Source organism: Taudactylus pleione, unplaced genomic scaffold (assembly GCF_031769625.1).
Source record: "Taudactylus pleione unplaced genomic scaffold, aTauple2 ptg000019l, whole genome shotgun sequence".
Lineage (NCBI taxonomy): Eukaryota > Metazoa > Chordata > Amphibia > Anura > Myobatrachidae > Taudactylus > Taudactylus pleione.
This window is the reverse complement of record NW_028284421.1, coordinates 9,435,603-9,459,737: the sequence shown is the minus strand read 5'-3', so window position 1 is coordinate 9,459,737 and position 24,135 is coordinate 9,435,603. Positions and strand designations below refer to the sequence as shown.

The 24,135-nt window shown below is 42.2% G+C and overlaps 1 protein-coding gene across 7 annotated transcripts in view; it reads right to left on the bottom strand.

The window, feature by feature from the left end:
• The window catches only part of LOC148540320 (bone morphogenetic protein 7-like), a 217,603-nt gene that overhangs the window by 6,778 nt on the left and 186,690 nt on the right, over window positions 1-24,135 (bottom strand). For 5 of the 7 annotated variants that reach the window (XM_088443291.1, XM_088443284.1, XM_088443318.1 and 2 more), the window contains one exon: window positions 3,719-4,073. The exons of the other annotated variants lie outside the window; for them this stretch is intronic. The gene's annotated coding sequence lies outside the window, so the exon portion shown is untranslated. The remainder of the gene's footprint in view (window positions 1-3,718; window positions 4,074-24,135) is intronic. 7 annotated transcript variants of the gene reach the window in all.

The window sequence follows — 24,135 nt, the reverse complement described above, 5'->3', positions numbered from 1 at the left end:
CACGCTCTGGGCACTGCTGCACTTCTGGGTGCTGGTGGTCCCACCCCCTATGTGTGATGTTATTCACAAAGTGGGCGGGGCTGGCATAGGGTGCTGTAAATCCTTGTTATGGCACTGATAACATATGTACTAAAAAAAAAATGGCATACTTGTAGCCCCCTCTCCTTTACTTTGAATTATTAATTTGGAGATCTATGCCTTATTTCAGAGGTTCCCAAACACAGTCCTCAAGGCTCCCCAACAGTTCAGTTTTTAGAGATATCCATGGTTGAGCAAAGGTGACTTAATTAGTCAATTTGATTTACAGTAACCACATGTGCTCAACCACAGATCTCTCTAAAATAGGGGTGGGCAATAAGCAGCCCTCCAGATGTTGAACTACACATCCCAGCATGCCTTGCAACAGTTTTAGCATGGCCAAATAGCAAAACTGTATTTATTATAACTTCTAAAAAGTAAAAGTGGAGATGTTTCCCATAGCAACCAATGATTTTCTAGAATTCACTAGATAAAAGCCAACTAGAATCAGATGGGTAACACCTCTACTTTTCCTTTGTGGAAGTTTTTTTTAAATCTACCTCTTTGCCTACTTTTATGTTTACATGATGACATGAATCTTCTCTGCTCCTGGAGATCTGAAAAGGGTAGGTCCACCTGCTGCAATGTTATGCCTCAATCTACAGCAATATATTGCAGGGTGGTGCCATGATGGTGTAAAGTCACAGCAAATCACGTCACCAAGCTCCCACACACTTCGCCGGAGAAGTGTGTGCAATGCGGGAGTTTGTGTCTCTTGGATGCCAGGGAGAATTCTTCCAAATTCATAAGGACAGACCATGCAGTAGACCACAGGTTTTCAAACTCGGTCCTCAGGACCCCAAACAGTGCATGTTTTGAAGGTCTCCTCACATAATTACTAGTGAAATAGTTAGCTGCACCTGTAGATCTTTTAAAATGTGTCAGTTAGTAATGAATAGACCTATTCACCTGCTGGGTGACCTGCAAAAAGTGAACTGTGTGGGGTCCTGAGGACCGAGTTTGAGAACCACTGCAGTAGACTGTTGCTCAAATAACTACTTATGAAGAAAGTGGAAGGAGGATTTGAGCAGTAAATGTCACATTTTTTTCTAAAAGCAGCACCAATCATCATTGCATTTTAGTGCATTACTACCTGGGTGGATTGTTTTATCATTACTTACTTACAATAGTAGAAGTACAGTAGCACAGTAGTTTAATAGAGACTATTTAAATCTAAAAGAATCTTGAACAATGCAGAGACATAATAATTGTTACAACCTGCAGCACATCCAGTGTATCCTGATTAAGCACTCAGGGTCTCATTTATCAATGAGTTTTATCATTCACGACGAGTGATAAAACTCATTGCATAGGATAATGGTGCTTCAGCCAATCAGTTCCCAACTGTCATCTGTTTAAAAAATGACAGTTGGGAGCCGATTGACTGGAGCACCATTTATCATACGCAACAAGTTTTAGCACTCATTGTGAATGATAAAACTCATTGATAAATAAGGCCCTCACTACCGTGCATGTGATTATACGGGTGGAAGGGGCGACAATTCAGCAAGGTTGAATGCAGTGAAGCATGGGAGGGAGGGATATGAAAAATAAAACAAGGGGAGTGATGTAAAAAAATAAAATAATCAGGGATAGGGATGGTCATTGACCATCAATGGTTGTCATCAATGGTAGATGACCAATGTTTCTCTACCATCAATGGCAGATGCAGCAATTTTGCGCTTTTTAGAGACATACCTTCTCTGATAGGTCCGCCACCTTCATTGCGGACAATGGGGTCTAGGTAGTAGCATTAGAGAGAGATAAAGTGGATGGATATAAAGTACCAACCAATCAGCTCCTGTCAGTTTTCTAACAAAGCCTGTAAAGTGATGTGCAGTCACACCCCCAAAATGTCATACAACTGGGGGTGAGATTTTGCGGGCATGAGGCCACACCGCCTTCTGCAAGTAAGCACATCTTTGGAGCACACAGAGGCGTACATGACGGGGGTGTCAGGGTGAGTAGGCACACTGGGTGACACCAACCCCAGTGACACCATTGTTTAAATGTTTTAATTGTAAACCTATTTCTTAGTAAAGTACATACAGTACCAACAATTGTTTCAACAAATAAAAAATAAAAAAAGAGTTCTTAAAATATAACTTGGATAGACAATTGACTTCAAATACAAAAAGTTTAAAATATAGCAGAGGTTCCCAAACATGGTCCTCAAGGTTCCCCAACACTTTAGGTTTTACAGCTATCCATGGATGACCACAGGTGACTTAATTAGTACCTCAGTCAATTTGATTTAACCACCTGTGCTCAACCACGGATATCTCTAAAACCTGAAATGTTGGGGTGCCTTGAGGACAGCGTTTGGGAACCTCTGAAATATAGTGTTTTCTCTTTTTAACCACTACCTTAGAGCCCAGGGCAATACTGGTGCAATAGTATGGTTAATGCTCTTCAAATGGTGACATAATGTAACAAAACCAGTTTAATTCTCTATTGTGCAAAATCAGAATGTAGGAAGGGTCATGGCAACTCCTACACAGAGACCCTCAATAATGTGTTTCCCCTTGCAGAAAAGCTGACATATTGTTTGCAATACCCTATATAGACCAATAGAGTAGTAGCCTTATTAGCTGAATTAACATGGGCATGGTAGAATTCTTGTGTTACAAAGGGGATCAGCTAACAAATAATGCTAAATACATATCTTAAAGTATTGGGAATCTACATAATCTGTTTCATGAAGCTTAAAATACAGTAAAGTAAAGCACGCTGGCTAATTCAGTCAGACCAGGTTGTTCAGCCAGATCAGACAATAGTCACATTTGCAGCCCAAGTTGCTTAGATTCAATATTGCCCAATGGCTAATCTACTGAATGTCATAGCTCCAAAAAGAAGATTGATCATATGACTAAATACATACAAATTAGTCATTAATCCAGTGTTTCCCAACTCCAGTCCTCAGGGACCCCTAACAGTGCATGTTTATAGATCTCCTAGTTGGAACGCAGGTGTAGTCATTAATGGCTGACACATTATAAAATATCCACAGATGGAGCTAAATATATCAAATGTAATACAGGGGAGATCTGTAAAACATGTACTGTTAGGGGTTCCTGAGGACTGGAGTTTGGAAACACAGCATTAGCTGAGTACTTGGCTATAACCATTAAAATCAGATTGTTATTGTTCTGGCTAATCATTGGTCATGTTGTGAGGTCAAGACATGTTAATCTTAAATGTCAATATCTAGTAAGAGTTACACTATTATTTTAATATAAAATTAGCTGTATCCAATAGGCTTTGCCGTAACGCAAGTAGACACCACAGGCCGTTTAAAATTAAAATTTTACAACATTAAATCTAATTGTAGTTTCATATTTACATGGAAAGCCTGCAGCTTAATTTGCGGTCTAGTAAAAATTGGTTACAAACTGACTTGGACTTCTGAGACAGTAGTAACAAAGGTGACAGCTGCAATACAGTGTGTAAAATATATATATATATATATATATATATATATATATATACACACACACACACACACACACACCACACACACACATATACATACATACATATACACACACATATATGCACACACACAAAATACCTCTGCTGTAGATATAAACATTTCATGCAATTTACCAGCCCGCACAGAGTTGTGGTAAGCCATACTTACATTTTGTGTACACGCTGTAGCGTTGCTGATAGTTGTAGGTAATCCAGGAAAGTCACACACTGATAGTGTAATAAAACTGCAGATTTTCAAAAAAATGGCAAGTTCAACAGCTTTGTGTGGAGCAAATTACATGTTGGTTTCCGCTTCTCCAGCAATATATAGTTTTGTATTGTTTTATTACTTGCTTTTTAAAGATATTTCACAGTTACAACTTCCAAAGTGTTGAGAGGAGCGCTTTGAAGAATTGATGAGATTTTCAGTGTTGAATATCAGAAGATCATGAGATTAAGTTGGCAACTGGTCATGTTGATATAGAATCCGCAGAGTTCTGCAGGGATGGTGCTGGGTCTTGCAACTGAGAATAAATTAAAAAAAGAACATGTGCACCACAAAAAAAAAAAAAGTTTACATAAGAGTCCGAGCTGTCCTGTGTGTGTCTGCAACAGGTGAGAGGTCTTGAGGCATAATATACATACAGTAGAGTGGTGGGATGTTAAGAGAAACAGAGACACGCCTTTGTAAATACTTTACTAAACACTCAGTCATCTCTCCTAATCAAAAGGTGTGATGTATCATTTGCATTTGGAGACAAATAACAAAAGAGACCATATGATTGTATTGCAAATTAAGATGCAAGACTTTAAATCTTAATGGAAAATATATCATATATATATCTCAATATAATAATTATTTTTGTGCAGCCACACATGTTCAGCATCTATAAAGTTTGACATGTTTATATTAACTGGAACCTAACATTTAACTATAATACTACTTGGAATAGTAAGGGTTTATTCATTCATTGTTAGCAAAATGTCAGTTTGTACTTACTGCATAGAATGTATAAACCTATATATAATTCCAGAAAGCTAAGTAATAATGCCCTAAGCTTTATTTGCATGTTTATACATGTCACTATAAATATATAGTGTTTGGGGCCTTATTCATAGTTGTATGCTATGCCAGTATTATCACAAATGGAGTGATTTTTTGCCATTGCTCACACTTTTGAGTAGCACTGCACATGTGTTGGGTACATTACCATAGTTGCATGCCGCGAATATTTACTTGCAGTGTGAGTGACAAGTACGGAATGTTTGGGGGAGGCAACGGTGAGTGTCAGCTAAAAACACAGGTGTGACTCAACCGTTTTGGAGTTGTGTCACATCCTGCGTCTGAGATCTCGTACGCAGTTACCATGGCTCTGGTGTCTCAGTTACGGAGGCCATTCTGAGTGACAATAGACATACTCAAGAAGTCGATGTTTGCCTGATATGTGTCTGATGCTGCGTATGTGTACGTGATAGTTGCGATGCCTCAGGTGGGCGTCACAGTACAAGTCCAGGCCGCTGTTGCATTAGCATATATTCGCACATCCACAGCTATGAAAAATCACAGCTGCGGGAGCATTAGCGTACAACTCTGAATCAGGCCCTTGAAACATTGACCCTCATTCAGAGCCGCTCGTTAACAGCAGTACGCTCGTTGCGTTCCGATGTTCCGATGTTGGGAAACCGCGCATGCGTCGGTGTAACACTGCGCACGTGCGTACGGCAGATTGCGAGCTTTTTTGTCTCGTTCGTCAAATTGCGAACAGGAAGTGACATGTCAAATGTGATTGACAGAACAGGGCGTTTTTGGGCGTTGACGGGGGTGGAGATGGAAAAACGCAGGCGTGGCGAGGCGTTTTTGGGGCGTACATACATTATCTGATGCGAACGTCAAATGTGTTCGTACCAAGTCGTACGTCACTGGATGATCCTCTTTCCATTCAAACTGCTCGCACAGCTTGGGGTCTGGATTACTCGACCACATTGGCGATGGCCTTCTCCTCCGTCCCGGGCCTCCACGATGTTTCATCGATTAATCACGGCTTGTCAGAAAAACAATCAATTTTGAATTGAAAACCAGCTTGTAATGTGTTTTGAAGAGAGTTTTTTTGGTTAGCACAAAACCGTACGCAGGTGGAAATCATAGCTGCTAATTTCAGGATTACACAATCAATTAGCGTACATTTGTAGGTATGTTTTTTTTTGTTTGAATTTTGTTTTTGTGCTATTGTAACAATAATGTCATCATGTTTGTGTGTATTTTACCATTTTGCTTTGGTCAGGAGAATTTGCATCCTTATGTAATTTTTAAAGTGTTCCTTAAAGAGCCTTTTCTTTTAAATTTTTTTTTTATTTTTTTGGGAGGTCGTTTTTGCCTTGTGGGCCAGGATTAACTGTAAACCATTTATAAAATAATGTCAGAATACAATGTCGAACATTTTTTCAAAATTTATTTGAAAATAAAAACATTTTCTGGCCCATTTTTGGCCCAAACTTTTTTGGCAGTGTTATTCCAATAAAAATTATAATTTGGCCAAACATAAAAGGTATGGAAACTTAAAACGAAAAATTAAAAACAATTCACAAGAAAGGAGAGGAAAGTTTTGGCCAGAAAGGAATATGGGGCAAGCACAGAAGGAGTGTGGGAAAAGTAGCCAGTGCTGTCAACGTTTTTTCCCCCGTTTGGCTGGGGGAGGGTGGGCGCCAGACCGGGTCCGGGATGTCATCGGGCTGGCCTGTCCAAAGGCAGATGTTGTGGCCTCTGGACTAGGCACAGGGCTAGGCACATTTGGAGGATTGGCTAATGTTGTGCCAGAGGTGGAGGATCCTGATGTTCCGGCAGGAAGGGAGGTTAGCTCCACCATGTGCTGGCGAACGAGCTGCTCCAGGGCATTGGCGATGCGGATGTTGGCCCTGGTATTTTCTGCCAGGGCCTGACCAATGGTCACGTTGGCCGCAGCATTTTGCTCCAGGGCCTCAGCCACCCGTAGCAGACTGGCGTCCATCCTCTGCAGAATCTCCGTATGGAAATCCGATTTAAAATTGAGTTCTGTGAGGAGTGCCACTGCCTGCGAGGGGGATTGCCCTGGACTGACTTTTGCAGGGTCCTCAGCTGGATGTACTGGTTCCTCCCCTGCAGAGCCAGCAGAAATTCTGCGGCCAAGGCTCCCCTCTGGAGCAGACTCATCCGCCTGTGTCTCTGTGTGAAAAATGAGAAAAGAGTCACATTAGAATCTACATATTGGCACAATAACATTTCAGAGTTGGTTACATCACAATATTTACCTGGGACAACATGAGGAGCCGCAAAGTCTGGCATGTCCGTATCCATGTTCGACACGCCAAACACCTCCACAGCCTGCACACACCCCTGTGCCAGCTCTTCCAAATCATTCAACTTCAATGACACAGGGGTGGGACCCCCACCTGTCCCCCTTGCATGCCTAGCCCTGTCCGCCATTTTTTGTTTCAGGCGATATTTGAAGTCTTGCCATCTGTGGGTGAAAAAGTAAGCATTATTCCAGTTGTTTTTTTTGGGGGGGTTTTAGGGGGGTCAAGTTTTTACTTACCGCCGTTTGACATCCCGGGCTAGACGGACATAATCACCCACCCTATTGACAGCACTGGCTATCTCCTCCCACATTCTCCACTTCTGGCTTGCACCCATATTCCTGTCTGCCTGTGGCAGGATGTCCACACACTTCTGAACCAAAACCTCCATCTCCTTTCTTGTGAATTGTGGCTGCCTTTTCTTTTTCCCTGCTTTACCCGGAATACTGGGCCCAGCAGCCTCTTCCATGTCATCCTCCTCACCTATTTGTTTAAACGTTGAGAAATTTAAGCTTGCAAACTTTCACTATATTATGTTTCAAAATAATCCTTGTTTGGAAATGCCTGAAAAACTTACCGGCCGACTCTTGGCCATTGTTTCCCTGGTCTGTAGACATTTCTTACATCCAAACAAGAAATACAACAGAACGTTTTTTTTGGGTCGTGACGTCCTTATTTTTCGTCCGCATCATTGATTGTGCATTCCTATTATCCCTCCTTAATTTGTGCGGGAAAATAAACACTATTTATGGCTTTGGGCATCTCAAGTCGAGGTGGCGAGTGTTGGTTGTTGGAGGTTACGTTGGTCGGAGTGGATTGTTGGCGGGATTTGTATTTGGCGGTGTTTGGAGTTTTTTTCGGGTGTCTTTTTGGAGTTTTTCTTTCCGTTCGCTTTTTTTGGTGTGGTTGTTTTATTTGTCGTGTAATTTTTTGGTAAGTTTTTGGTATCCTTCTTTTTGATAAATTTGGGTCGCTAATTTTTTACAAATTCTCCTTTGGTAGGTTTCTTTTGGCTCTGCCCCAATGACCTTTTTATCCGGTGACTTATATATCCTCTATTGGTAAGTTTGTTTTTTCCCTTCTTTATTAAATGTTCATGTTTTGTTTAACGCAACTTTGTTTGACCTTACACTTTTAACCTTTGGTTTTGTGATTCCTAAATGTATGAACTAATTAGCGCATTTTTATCTGGTTATTTTCTGTATTTAAATTGGTTGTGATTTCCCGTTAGAAATTTTTTAAGAATTTGGGGCCCAAATTGTGGTAGTCTGCGCACTGTCGTTTTGCTCTTTGCCGAAATGTGTGTTTATCCCCTTTTATGTTTTGTATTGCACCCAATTTAGATTCCTAAATGGCCACCTTAAATTTTGGCATTGTTTGTTTGTTTTTATTTTTAGGTTTTGAAAATCATGACAATACCCCGGCATGTAAGCATCATTGGATTGTATCGTAAAGATAAGTAATTTTACAATTTTTTGGGGGCAAAAAAACCTTACATTCAATTCTTGCCATTTCAGGTTGATCTTGGTCGGATTGTTCTGGCCATGCTCCCGGAAGCCGACCAACCTCAATCTCGTCCCAGGCATAGGCATCGTAGGCATGCAAGGCCCCAGATATATCAAACACGTGTCACCCTTTTTGGAATGCCCGATGATGAGGTGTTAAGACGCTACCGTCTTCCGCCCCAAATCATCATATTAATAGAGAGTGATCTTGAGTGGCAAATTGACAGTCCTACAGCAATACCACCACTTACGCAATTTACATTTCTGTGCCTCAGGATCGTTTCAAACAACAGTGGGAATAGTTGCGGGAATCTCCCAATCCTCCTTTTCCAGGATCCTGAGGGCAGTGATGGAGGCCCTTTTCAAGCACCTCCATCATTTTATTCAAATGTCTTTGGATATGGGTGCCCTTAGTGTGGCAAAGGCCAATTTTTACCAAATAGCTGGCTTCCCACACATCATAGGGGTTGTGGATGGTACTCACATACCACTTCAGCCTCCAGCACGGCTGGAGGCCATTTTTCGCAACCGCAAACACTATCACTCCCTGAATGTAATGGTGGTATGTAATGCCTCCCTCCAGATCCTGTCCCTGAATGCAAAATTACCCGGAAGTGCACATGACTCATTCGTCATCCGGCAATCAGGGATATGGCAAAAATTAAACAACCTACAAGCTGGTGATGCGTGGCTTCTGGGTAAGTGGAGACCTTTAGTACATAACAATGTTAAGCTTGATACACAGTGATCCTGATGTTGTCACTTCTTTTTCACAGGGGACAGTGGTTACCCTTGCACGCCCTGGCTGCTCACTCCTTATTTGGCTCCCACACCAGGCCCACAAAGTGATTTTAATTCCGCACTTACAGCCACCAGGCAAGTGGTGGAGCGCTGTATCGGCCTTTTAAAAGGCCGATTGAGATGCCTCCACCGCTCTGGTGGCGAGCTCATGTATTTGCCGGATATGGTTTCGAAAATTGTGGTCCTGTGTGGGATATTTCACAACATCGCCATAAGGAGTGGTGTCCCAATGCAGCCAGAGGATGCCTTGCCTGAGGATGGCCCCCCGAGGTTGGCCGGAGGTCAGTATGTGGGGGGGCCATACGCGATGATGTGGTGGCCAGATATTTTAGGTAATTATTGGCACTAAAGAAGTTCTTTGACACAATGTGTTAAGGATTTTTGGAGACCATCTAATTAATTTGTTTTTTTTTTATCCCATCTTCTGTTTGATTTCATAATCTTTGGGACTGAAACGATGATTACTTCCTGCTACCCAAAACAAACCTTCATGGGGACACATTGGATATATATTCTGGACCCAATATTGCAATGCAACATTTATGGAATCATGTTGGCATGCTCATTCGTCAACCAGTTCTTGATTTTTCTTTACTTTTTTCATATGGTGTTTGATGGGTTGTACTTTTTGCTATCACTGTGTGTATTTTTTGTGAGCCAACACTTTGGTTTTTTAGTTATGTGTTGAATACATTTTTTGAGAGTGTAATTTTGCAAATTTTCTTGAACATTGCAAGCAAGTGTAACCAGGTTTACCCACGTTAAAATTGCTTAAGGGTTAATCCTGTAATGTCGCAATTTGATCAAAATTTAAATATGCTTTCTTGGTCAAAACCAACACCAAAAGGTATTATGTACAATCAGTATGCTTTGGAATCTCGGGCTAAGCAGGTTGCCCCCAAAATTGGAACATGTAAAATGTACTCATATAAAAATTGTAACACAAAAAAAACCCCAAGCAGATTGTTACTGTTAGCTGTATCATGTGCCTGTTTTCTAAAAATCTACAACACACAATCTTAGTGACATTAGTTGCAAAAACAAGCAAAACAGAGCTACCCAAAAATGACAATAGTGTGACCAAAAGCACATTTAACCAAAAAAAAAAACAAAGGACACAAAAATGGACACCCAAAAAAACAACAAAAAACAAACAAAACTGTTTTGCCATGTGGGATATGTGTATGGGGAAATCAGCAGTAAAAGGTAAAGACAAACAGAGATATACCCAAACTTTGGACAAACCAAATAAAGGAAAAGGCACAGACACAGGATTAGAACAAAACATTTTAAACTTCAAAAAAGGATAAAAGTGAAACATACCATTCAAAATGACGGCTGGCCCAGAACAAACTCCCTCGTCGTCCTCGGAGGTGGCCACATTCCCCAACGAGGTGGGAGGGGTGATCACGGATTCCGCCGAGGGGGTAGTCACGAGAGGGGTGGTTGGAGGGGAGGGGGAATTGGGATGGAGGGGAAGTAGCACAAAGGGATGTGCGACAGGGTCTGGGCAGGCTGGGGAGGAGGGGGAATTTAGGTTATTTTGGGGAGAGGATGTTTGGCTGGGGGTTGGGGAGAGGGGCCGAGAGCGCCGTCTTTGACGGCGATGACGCCGTAGTCTTCGCTCTGCCCCTAAAGGATGGAAAACAAATTGAGGTTACTTTAGAACATCACCTTGTTAAACGCTAATTGTTGAACCTCAAAAAATGAAAACATGGCCATGCAGATATGAGTACAAATAATAAATAGGCCATACATGAAAACATGCACATGCAGATATGAGTACAAATAATAAATAGGCCATACATGAAAACATGCACATGCAGATATGAGTACAAATAATAAATAGGTCATACATGAAAACATGCACATGCAGATATGAGTACAAATAATAAATAGGCCATACATGAAAACAGGCACATGCAGATATGAGTACAAATAATAAATAGGCCATACATGAAAACAGGCACATGCAGATATGAGTACAAATAATAAATAGGCCATACATGAAAACAGGCACATGCAGATATGAGTACAAATAATAAATAGGCCATACATGAAAACAGGCACATGCAGATATGAGTACAAATAATAAATAGGCCATACATGAAAACAGGCACATGCAGATATGAGTACAAATAATAAATAGGCCATACATGAAAACAGGCACATGCAGATATGAGTACAAATAATAAATAGGCCATACATGAAAACATGCACATGCAGTTTGGGCCACAAAGATAAACATGAAAACCAAAGTCAAATAAACTTACTTTCCGCTATCTGCATGCGAAAGCATGCCAGCAAGCGGGGCGTCCGCCGTTGCAGGTCGGACCACCTGCGCTCCAGCTGGCTGATCTGGCGGCGTGAGCCGATGGAACGCAGGCGGCCACGTACCTCCGCATATGCGTAACGCTTTTCCCGATTGGTGATGGGGGGAGGCTGGCTGGTGATCCGCCTGTCCATCACCTCGGTTAATACCAGGAGCTCGCGCCTGGTGAATGCCGAGGCTCTCATGATGGCAATGGTGTATTTTTAATAAAACAATTTTAATAAAGACCAGAAAAAAATTTTGATTGGCTAATGTATTTGGGTAATTAACAGGACCAATTCTATTGGTTAGTGTATGAGTCATGTGTTCGACAGGGCCACAAATCTATTGAGAGTTATGATAGGCTTGATGCAGTGACATGCGTAAGCTAATTTAAATAAAGAAATGAACCCAGTAAAATATGCGTGGGTAAAAACACAGAAAACAAATGGATAATTGCCTCAAACATGTATTTTGACAAATAAAAGCGAATGTTTAAGCCGTACGTATTCTGCGGGTAAACACAAACACGGACAAGTGTAAAGTTTATTGCATGTCAAAAAAAAAAAAAAATGGACGAGCAATTAAGCTAATTGATATATTGATTGGCATGATACGATTGAGGGAGGTAGGCAGAATAAACGAGCAGGTAATCGGAATCTGACAGGCCCACTTCCGGTTTGTACTTGTGCGTGCGTTCAGTGCAAGCCACAATGGGGATGTACGCTCGCTATTTGGAATGCTCGTTAGCTAGAGGAGGGGTCGGTAGACTTTGGGGAGGAAGTTTAGCTGCGTTCGAAATTACGAGCGAGCGCTTAAATTAACATTTCGGTACGTACGCCGAACGTACGAACGGCCACTTGCGTCCGGGTCTGAATGAGGGCCATTGTTCCTTGTTCCATCTTTAAATTCACTCCTCCATGTATCACCATCTACATTTTCTTAGGTTACAGGTGTCTTGTTAAAGACAACCACTTACAATGAGGAACGATTTTAGAACCACCTTCTCTAAACAATTTGTTGATTAAGTAATGTAAATTGAAATTTTATTTAAACAAAATGTTACATGTCTGTTTGTTTGTTTAAATAAAATTTCAATGTCTGTTTGAAAATACAATTACAATTGCAATATTATGTTCCCGCTCACTCCACATTATTAATGGAACTTGGTTAAAGTACATGTTGTTTTATTGACAAAATGAATGAACACAATACCAGAGAATGACCTAAATGAAAATAAATTATATATATATATTTAAATCAAATGTTCTATTTTGATGTGCCATGTAATGTTGGATACATTTTAAACAAGGGTACAAGCTTCCTTTCTTCACTAATACAGACACATTGAAGAGAAGTGGTGTGAAAACAAAACATAAGTATTACGGTCTTGGAATTCTGAAGATCCAGCTCGGGACCCTTAGGTACTGTATAACGGATGTGCATAGGAAACAAGGAGGCTTAACACTTTGGCTCATGGATATGAACAAGAGTATAGGTACACTAGTGACAGTGTAGGAACCACATACTTGTGATATATGCATGGATACTGAACTAAGGTCCTGATTCAGACCCGCTCGCGAACAGCACTCGCAAGCGGGTCGATGGTCCCCCACTGCGCATGAGCGAGACCCGGCCACCGACGGGCGCTCCATTGCTATGGGTCTCGCACCAAAGCGGGGCAGCTGTCGATTGTGATTGACAGCTTGCCCCATTTTGGAGGCGGGCAGGGGGGTGGCTGGCCAAACGGAGATGTTCCCGAAGGAACGCCTGCCTTTTGGGAGCGGCCCCACTGACATCATTAGTGATGTCAGTGGGTGAGCTTCCAGCTCTATTAGAGCTGAAAGCTCACTGGGGCTTGTGGGAATGAGACCCTACCACGAGGGTCTCGTCGCAAGCCCTGATGGTCGTGACCATCACGACCATCACCTGGCCACTCGCTAAAGCTGTGGGTGGTCACCCACAGCTTAGCGAGCGGCCAGGAGGCCGTCTTTAAAAAGATAAAAACAGGGACGCCCTGATTCAGAGCGAGCGCTCTCAAAGAGCGTCCGGCTCTGAGTCAGGCCCTAAAACTGGAGTGAACAGACCAGATCCACTGGATGACCTCACATCTAGTGACCTGTGAAGGCCAGCAATACACTCCAGGGGCAATGTGACCTCCGGAACTCAGAACAGTACAGTACAGGCAGATTGGAACTCCGAATTCAAGCCCGGAATCTTATGAACTGTAGTCAGTGTACAACTTGAGGAAGCAGCTCTGACACAAGACCTGGAGCTGGAACCCAGTGAAGAACTCAGAAACAGAGTCAGGATAAGTAGTACAGCTTACTGGGCACCTCAGTGTACAGACCTTATACTGCACACTGAACCCTAGCCCAGGAACCAGCACCCCTTCTCTGAACCAGCCCAAGACAATAGCACACATTGCAGGTAAACCAATATAAGTCAGCACAATAGTATAACCTAATAACCTGAACAATCACCAAGCACAATATAGGTAACTTGCATGTACAGTACTGTCCCAGCGGTATGATTGAATGATGAACATGGCTGCACACTCCGGCAGAGCCATAACTAGACATTTTGGTGCCCTGTGCCAGAAAGAGCAGTGGTACCCCTTCATATTGTAGACAGGGACAGCATGTGTCGCAGGTGCGTGGCGGCCATGTTCTTGTAGGAAAAGGGCATGGCCACACTATAGTACCCCCAATTCACATTAAGAGGAACAGTAGTGCCCCTAATTTACATTACACTACATAGTAGTGTCCCTAATACACATTACATTACACAGTAGTAATGCCCCTTACACATTATGACCACACAGTAGTAATGCCCCTTATATAGAATGACAACATAGTAATAATGCCCCTTACAGATTTCACCACACAGTAGTAATAACCCTTACACATTATGCCCACAGTAGTAATGCTCCATACATATTATGCCACGCAGTACAAATCCCTCCTCCCCCTGGGTCTCTCTCCTAAATACAGCACACTTACCTGTATAACAAGGCTCCTCAGTGCCAGGGAGTAGCCGCAGTCTCTATATCTGGCAGTTGCAGGCTTGAAGCCCAACGCCAGAGGAAAGGCTCCTCGGCGCAGGGCACTGTGGGACTGGATTGGGAGAGACGTCATGACGTCCCTCCCTGAAGACACTACAACAGACTTGGAGGGGGGCAGACCACAGGGGCAGGCAGCTGTAGCGCTGTCCGCTGTAATGTGTATTAGTAGCTGTGCACCCAGCAGATAAGGAGCTGGACACAATGCTACTATTATACATTGTAGTGGGTGGTAGAAGACAGGTAGTGGCCGCAATCGCTGGTGGAGGTGGCCGGTTCCGCCCACAGGGCATGTGCACTTTGTATGGGTGCACCGGCCGCATCACCATAGTTACGGCCCTGCACTTCAGCTCTGTACTGAGGAGTAGCAAGTTTGTGTGCAGCATGGAAGCTGCCATGCTGGCAGATGGAAGCAGGTAACAGTATACTTACTGGCTGGATGGTGATTGGAGCAGGCCTGTGTGCAGCATGGAAGCTGCGGCACTGACAGGTGATGATGCACAGTGGCAGATGGTAAATCTACAGGGTAGCAAAGAGAGTCACAGAGGACATGATCACAGGATACTAGGAGTAAACCTGGAGCCTAGAACTATCCTGGGAAAGGAACACGTTAATCAGGCAATGGGTTACTACAAGGAACTGGTTTAAGTGGTGGATAGCCATTGGTCTGGCTGACCAGGTGAGCGCACAGGTGCATTAGTTAATCACAGGGAGGTGTCCGTAAGATGTCTTGGAAACAGAAATAAAAGAATGTCTGAGTTTGTAAGGGATGCTAACATCCCGATTCATGAGAATAGAACTGATGTGGAGTTGTTTGCCAAAATGTACATAAATTACAGTCTAAAATGAAAAAAGCATGGATAAACTGCTGATCATCCCTTGAGCCCCATTTTGAGGAGAGTGCTCTGCTCTATCGCCTTATAGCTGCTGTGGCCCCATAGCAATAAAAGAGCGCCACTACACATGTGCCACCTCTATCCCAATGCGCTACTGCGTATGCACGCCATTACCAAGCTTCTTCCTCTACCATCCTCTGGATACTAAGGACAGGCCCAGGAGTTTCTCCCAAGATAATATTGTGACGGATACTGCTGGGTACACTAATATGTCACTGTGTCACCACCACTTACTGCCTGGTGTATTTCACTACCACCACTATGTATCTGCAGTTGCATGCTCCAGATTCCGTACACACCTGCATTAATCTGCTCCTGGCTGGATCTGTTCATACTGTGTGTTCATGCCCTGTGCTGCATTAACCCTGTTTTGTATCACATTCTGCTGCTCTCCCTGGTTAATAAACCAATCCCTGGTTAAGCTATTCATTGTTTGCACTTGTCCTCAATCACACACCACTGACACCTATCAACTTTGGTAAGTTAGGACCAAGGCCAGCAGGGTGTGAAGAATAACCATACCAAGAATACACCTGTAATAACATGAAAGAAAAAGGTTCCAAGTAAATACAGGAAAAACTTATTTATTCCATGGGTGAAAATGTACACTACAAATGCAAGTTTTGGATTCACGAAGCTAATCAGAGAAATAGCTTACATGGAAATTTGTGATGTAGATGCAGTTTAAGATGGAAAAATTATTGAGAGTCACTAGTATTCCAGATGATCACACTAACCTTAATGATGAGGATAGAGCCATGGGAACCATAGGCCTAGTTGTAGAGCACCACATGTATTCCATTATTCACAGGAAGGTGACAGCACATGAAATGTGGATAGCATTACAGATGTCTTATGAAGACAAAGACTTAATGAGTGAATCAACCTGTGGCACATGCTGTATGGCACTAAAGTGTAGAAGAATATGAATGAATATATAAATAGGATGTTGTCTGTATTTCAGCAATTACCTTTAGTAGGCATCCAAGTAGATGATGAAGAGACTATGATTTTCTAGCAGTAGCTTTGGATTCTAGTGCTGCCATGCTTTCAACAGAGATTGTATGAAGCAAGCTACTGAAATATCAAGAGCGCATACTTTTTGAGACCAATCCTGAGAATTTTATTCTGTCAAATGGTACAAAACCCAAAAAGCCCAAGTACAAGTGCTTCAAGTGTCACAAGATGGGACATTAGGCCTCAGAATGTACAGTAAGTGAAGCAAGTGGTACTGTACTTCATCATACAAGCATTATACAAAGAGTGAGTCAGCACTAAATGTTGCAGACAGTCACCGCAAAGATTGCTGGTACATAAGGAGTCACAAAGCACTTCAGCTGTAACGAGTGGTGGTTCAAGTTTTTAAAGTCATTTGATCCTGTAAATGTTAGCGGAATTGAAGATAAAGTCCTAAATGCCATGACAGTCAGGACAATTACTATGTGCTTGAGGATCAAGGGTGAAACAGTTGTTACAGACATAGATGTACTATTTGTGCCACATCTAGAAACCAATATGATTGCCATCAATGTATTGTAGCAATACAAGGTCCAACTCTCAGAGGGACATTGTGTTGTGTACAATAAAACAGAGACTTTGATTGTAATGGGAAATTATGTACAACTTAAACCTATGATCAAGCATGGTTACAAAAATTTAGTGATCCAATTGCAAAATCTTGACAACCCCTTGGTCCTGGCAAAGTGAATAAATAAGTTGATCTATAAGTCCAACATACTTTATTAAGGGACTACCCAACTCTAGCTGACAGTATCGGAACTCACTTCATTAGTTTCTACAGTAGTTCAAATTGTTTCAGTAGCTTGCATAAAACAGTATTGCCCAGTGTGCTGGACTAAGTTACATTATCCCTCCTCTCCATATGCCATGGCTTGTTGCTGTTCTTCCATTTGCTGAAGCATATAAAGGGTGGAGATTCCACCTGGTCACTACCTCTTGCTTTAGTTGGTGGCATGGCAAACTGAACTGTTCTCACAGCCATTGCAATCTTCTATGTGTGGTTGCTAAATGCCAAAAATATACAGATTATTTCTGGGGCCACAGACAGCATCTCCTGCACGTCTTTTTAATTTTTAAAAATAATTTTAACAACCAAGTTTATTGCATGAGCAAAACATGGGACTGGTTCAAATTCATCCAGTTGTAATGCTCTCACAATGTTACTTGCATTATCTGAAATTACAAATCTTGAGGAGAGTCCTTGCAAGGTAAGCCATTTCGCTATGACGTCCCTGAATTTTTCTAACAGGTTGACAGTGGTATGCCTCTTAGTGAAGTCGTGATACAGAGAGTAACCTGTCTAAGCTGACAATGGGCCTGATTCAGAGCCGTTCGCTATTTGCGGTCGTTCGTTCAAAAACAAGGGGTGGCTATTCAAATGATCCGTTCGCAAATTGCAGTCTGTTCACACCTCTAAGTCTGAACGAGCGAGCAAAACATACGCTCGTTTATTTGTTAAAAACGCCCCCTGGCCGCTCGCACCATACGTCATGTCCGCTATTTATTAGATTAATCGAGTACATCGACCAGCGTATGAACTGCTCGCTATTCTTGTAGTTGGTTTTTGCTACCACAATCTTGCGAGCAGTTCTGGCTATAAAATAACCCAGTGACGTGGTCAATGACGCTGCTGTATTAATTATGCACACCCATAAAACGCCCGTTTTGACCTTTAGCACGCCTGCGTTCGGATCGCCACTCCCCATTTTCAAGCACCTTCCCCTGTTACCACCCACATACGCCTCATTCTGTCACTCATAATAGCAGGCATTCGCTATATTGCGAGCACATGAATTTCGGCCGCACTGACTGGTTCGCGCATGCGTATAACGATCCGTACGCATGTGCAGATGTGCGAACATCGCTCGGAACGAGCGTACTGCCGCTAGCGAGTGGCTCTGAATGAGGGCCAATGTGTGTTAGATCCTGCATTTGAAGGCGAGTCACCCACCTAGTGGGTTGTAACAGTCATGTAATCTTTAGTTTGACCAAAACCACTTGTCCACATATCTGTGGTTAAGTGAAGAGTGAGTACAATGGTATTTTCTAGGACAAGAATATTTTTTTTTTATGTCCTGGTACAGGCGAGGAATTGCTGTTCTGGTAAATGGAATCGAGATGGAATGTGGCAGCGGAAACACTGGACCTTAATTAACGGTCTAAAACCACATGCATTGATGGCGTATATTGGATGCAGATCTAATGATAACATAGTCATCATGGCTTCAATGATCCACTGTGCAACTGGATAGCAGCTTACAGTCAACTGTTGTTTGAAACTAGTCTTCTTGGTCCCCTTCTTGGATGAAGATTCACCCCCAGCAGCAGCCACCATAGCGCTCAAGGATTCTATTGGGGACTCCTGGATAGGGGAGGAGTAAATTAGCTTTCGCAAATTGGATGCAAGAGGGCTACCTCCGATCAGTAATGAGAAGGTTAATGAAGGTGTTGGCGGTGAAGACTGCATGTGCTGCGATCTATCCATGCTGCTGGCAGCTGATGCTGGACAGGTTGTTATTTTTTTATAGGACTTTGAGATTTTCCCAAATAAATTGCTTTAACTAACTGCAAATCACATAACAGGGAGAAGGATCCTAGATGATAACGTACCTACCTCTACTTACTTTGACAAATGTTGGCAGGAATTGGACAAAAATAATTCCACACGAAAGATGTGACTTTGTGGCTTGCTGACTTTGACACAAACAGTATCAACATCCTCATTAGTGTCAGATGTACTCTTAAGCTGGCCACACATCTAAAGATTATCTGTCCAACCAGCCAACTAGTTGATTGTATACCTTACCAGATTTTCATTCCAACCAATCAGCAATGTGCTCCCAAATGCTGGAAAATGGACCAAAACTGTTGTTTGAACAAATTGTTTAAATCAAACATTTAACAAACTTGTCTGAACAACCATTTTCATCTGTTTTCTGGCATTTAGGAGCAAATTGCTGATCATCATTTACTCCCATTCCTTACCAGATTTTCATTCCAACCAATCAACAAGCTGGCTGGTTGGATGTAAGTTGGTCTAGTGTGTGGCCAGTTTAAGAGTACAGTGTAAAAATTATCAGACTCACACCTAGCACTCGTGGACACACTTAGAAACTCTTCAGCGATTTCTGAACACACAATTTGTACTTCAGCCTGAAGCTGGGTCCACATTTAACAATGTGTACCCAGCCGACCTATCGTGCGACGGGACCCGGTGGGGGTCCCGGCATTGGCAAGTGCATACACACTTGCCAATGGTGGGAGCAACAGCGGGACCATGCTGCATTCGGCAGCATAGCCCTCGCCGATGATGTCGCCCGTCAGACCTGCATGCACGCGATGAAGATCTGTAAACCAACCATGTGGAATCAGCATGGTAAAGCTTGTCACTGATAAAGTACATTGGGCAAAATATTCATTTTAATTACATTCATCTTCCCAGGCTTCTACGTGACCATGAGGTAAGCTCCTGTCGGATTTTTGTGAGGACGGGAATAAAATTAGGTGAGTGCACTTTAGATACAGTAGGTCTCTGGGGAAATGCACACCTAGATATTTTAAATGTGAGGGATGTCACTTAAAGGTAAAGGCCTGATGCAAACCGGTGAGAACAACAGAATGGACAGGATTTATTGCATCTGATTTGGAGTAATTAATTTTTTTAAAAGGACAGTTCGTCAAAGGTTTGAAACGCCTTCATCATCAGGCTAGGGAGGGATATTGTAGAGTTTGCATCGTGAACATAGGTGACTGAGCCGCTAGATTACTCAAATTAATCACTTTAGTAGTGTTGTCTCGGACCTCGCAAACCAAGACAAATCCCACCTGGTCAGTGTGAATTAAGGCTGGTAGCAGTTGCGGAAGCCTATTCGCAATTCGTTTTGAATAGAGTTTTAGATCCAAATTTAAAAGGGAAATGGCCCTATAGCTACGGCAATGAGATGGATCTTTCCCCTCCTTAGCGTTAATGGTAATGTTGGCTTGTAAAAACTGAGTGGAGAAATGATCTTCAACAGAAACTGTGTAAAATGCTCTGAGCATCAGGGGAATTAATATGTCACAAAGTTTTACAATAGGAGATTGGGAATCTGTCTGGACCATGACTTTTCCCAGATCACCTCTCCTAAATCTTCCTGTGTAAGGGCCTATCCAAATCAACTGCCTCATCTTCTGTTAGTGTAGGAAAATTAATACTCGAGAGATATGTCACGAGTGCCTGGGCACCGATCCCATTAACCGATCTTGGTGAACCCTCTCTCAAGTATAAAGCTCAGAGTAATATGAATTTGGAGGTCAAACGGCACTCCTGACTGGTGTCATCCAATATGGACTCTACATGCATAAAAGCTCATTGTGCATGCAATGCCTTGGCCAACATCTTATTAGGTTTAGTTCCCTATTGAAAAAAAACACTCACACTTAGCCCCGTATTTAATATTTTTCGAGGCCGTGATACTTTTTCGCCTGCCCGACTTTTCGCCTACATCGCGTGTTTTGCAGGCGAAAAAGTATCGCACGCGTCCCCACTTATCCCCATATTCAATTTGAAAGGACACAAAAACGGCACCCGGCAAAACTGAAACAAGCGAAAAGTGCTATCAGGTTTGGGGAATTCAGCCTGACACCCCCAAAAGATACACTGACATTGGGGGTACACAAAAAATACATTATGGGTACCCCCGAATAGCCCTGCTGAAGGTATTTGGCCACTTTAAATGTCTCAATAGGTGCTATGTAGCGTTTTTGCAGAAGTGGTGAAGAATACCATTTAGCAGTGTTTTGTGAAGGAAATAACTAGTCCCAGCAAATTTGCGGTACTTGAAAATGGGGGGTAGCATATTTAAAAGTCGCTAAAGTGTAGGTAATAAAATCGTGAAAAATACACCTTCTGCAAGCACCTGCAATCGAAAAAACAACTGGGGCATACTTGGGGACCCCCCTGGAGTCTATTTTGCTAATTTTTAACTTTGTACCCCAACTTTGGATTTTTTTTCACCCCCAAATTGAAAGCCATTTTTTGGGGTGTCCTTACGTCTTTTTTAAAACATTTTTGACACAGTTTACCTTTGGGGGGTTGTTTTAAGGCTGCACGGGGGTTCCCGCAATGTTGCACCCCAAAACCGCAATTCTGCACTTTTTTCCGCCTGCCATTCATATGCAAAACTTTTCCGCCTATTACATTGCATTGACTTTCAAATCTAGTTTTATAAAACACGAGCTTATCTAGAATCAGTGAGCTCTGCAAGGGTATCACCAGACACCTTGCGTCTACATTGCCTGAATCATCTTTAAGAGAATCAACTTTTGCCCCTCCTTCTGTTCTTCCATGTAGGAACCAAAGTGGATCAGCTTACCCCAACACATTTATGAGCTTCCCACAGCGTGATTGCGGACACGTCTGGGTTATCATTAAGAGAGACAAGATCATCAATACACTGTTTCAATTTGTCCCTATCTAAGCATATAGCAGGCGGGGGATGACATATCTTAACCATTAGGAATACCGGAACATGATCTGACTATATAAAGTGCCCAATCTTCACAACGCCAAGCATAAGCCCTATGATCCAATTTTTTCATCTGCAGTCACTTGGATAAAAAATAAATCAGAAAATGTAGGCGCAATTATGCAGCTATTTCATTCAGAGCAACCCTGATTTTTACATTTTGTCCTCACTCTGTTTAATGAATACTAATGTGCATTGTCAAACACTATCAGGTCTAAAACACACTCTGATCCATATCTCAGTGCCATTCTAAAGGTTTTCTACCCTATAAAGCGATTTCTAACCTGGAGGTCTGGACAATTGCAGAGATGAAGGCACGGGTCCAGGCCAAGGCAATGAACAATGAAAGAAAATCACAAATCTCAATGTGAGTTTACATAAGAAAAAGACAAAAAAAAGAGAAAGTTGTTTAAGCCATTATTTAACCACTTAACTGACGATTTTTCCAGCAAAACCGGTCAGAAATTGCTGGGTCCGCTGGAAAGTCCGGGGAGTCAGAGGAGATCCATTTTGCACATGTGTAGAACAAATTTATTCTTCAAAAACACTGTGCGTTTACATCCCATATGGCTATGGACCTGATGCAGACCCGCTCGCTAAGGTGTGATCGCTCGCTCTGAGCGATTTTCACCCATCTGCGCATGCATATAATTCGCAGTGCGTGTGCGCTAGCCATTCATTGTGATCTGATTTTGGTTGCTCGTAAGCCACTATCAGGTCGCTACTTTGAGTGACAGATAGTGCCGTTTGTGGGTGGTAACAGGGGAAGGTGCTTGTGAACGGGGAAGTGGATGGCCGAACACAGGCGTGTCTGGCCACCAAAATGCTGTTTAAAGGGCGTGCATAATTAGAAAAGTAGCGTCATTGTACACGTCACCTGCATGTATTTCAGCCTGCGCTGATCGCTGTGCTTGTGGCAGGTTAAGGCAACCCCAAGGGCTGCGAGCAGCTTCGATGGCTCACGATGGTCCTGATTAATCATTGTTTTCCTGGAGATGACGTGTGTTGTGAGTGGCAAGGGGGCATCTTTAGAAACTTGCGAGCGCACTTTGCCGTAGCTCGCTAAAACATAGAGGGCGCGCTTACGCGACGCAGTGCGGGCACTTCATTTAAATATTCGGCCTCTTTTTGCAAGCGAGCGACCGCAACTTGCAAGCGGATCTGAATGAGCTCCTATCTCAGTTAAGTGGTTAATAAATAAAACTTATAAAATATACCGAAATTCATATATTACTTAGAAGAAGTAGGGAATCATTTTCCAGTAGTGGTAGTGCTTACTGCTGCCAGGTCACTAATCTAAATTATTTATGCATATTCTACATGCTTTTCCTCCAATTGATTCAAAGATACATTAAAATTATGAAATACAGAAGAAAAAACTGATGACAATGCACACATTTCTTCTAGTACACTAGGGCATATTTATTAAATAACATTTGTGGATTATTCACAAATATTAAGCATCACTAGAAATTATGTAACAGTCGATCGGAGATAACCGATACGATCCCCATCCCTGCATGTGATCTATGGAACATTCCAGTAACCCTTCATTTCTTTTTGCCACGATAAGCAATGATAGTTATCGGGAATAATTCTGGATAACAAATAAATATGCCCATAAATGTTTAGAGCACTACAATACTTGGTGCTTAGCAAATAGCATGTTTATCTGATTTATGTGCAAAATTACACTTTAGAAATTATCAAACCATCAATGCTAGGCTGATATACCACCATAATACAATGTTATATAACATGAGAAGTTATTATAAATGTGTCTTATGACCTCATCAGTTACTAAACAGAAATGACCGATTGACTTACAAAGCCATAGTGCCAAAGAACAGCTTGGTAGGTATGAGCCAAGCTTTGTTTCAAGGAGAAAGGAATGGTTGAGGATTTCGTATGAACTCGCTATGAAGATGTAAAATACACTGGCTAAAGACAAGTATTGGCAGTGAATCAGCTCTTTTTTGCATGAGCCAAAACCAAATGTAAGCCAGGGTACTGAGTTTATTATTCAGATTCAAGCAGCATGACATCAATCTGATTCTCCTGCCCTTATGAGAGTTTGAAGGTATTAGGGAAAGGGCATTGTTACTGGTTTATCATTTTACAGGGGGCCAAATACATAAGCTTTTATGCATTTTGG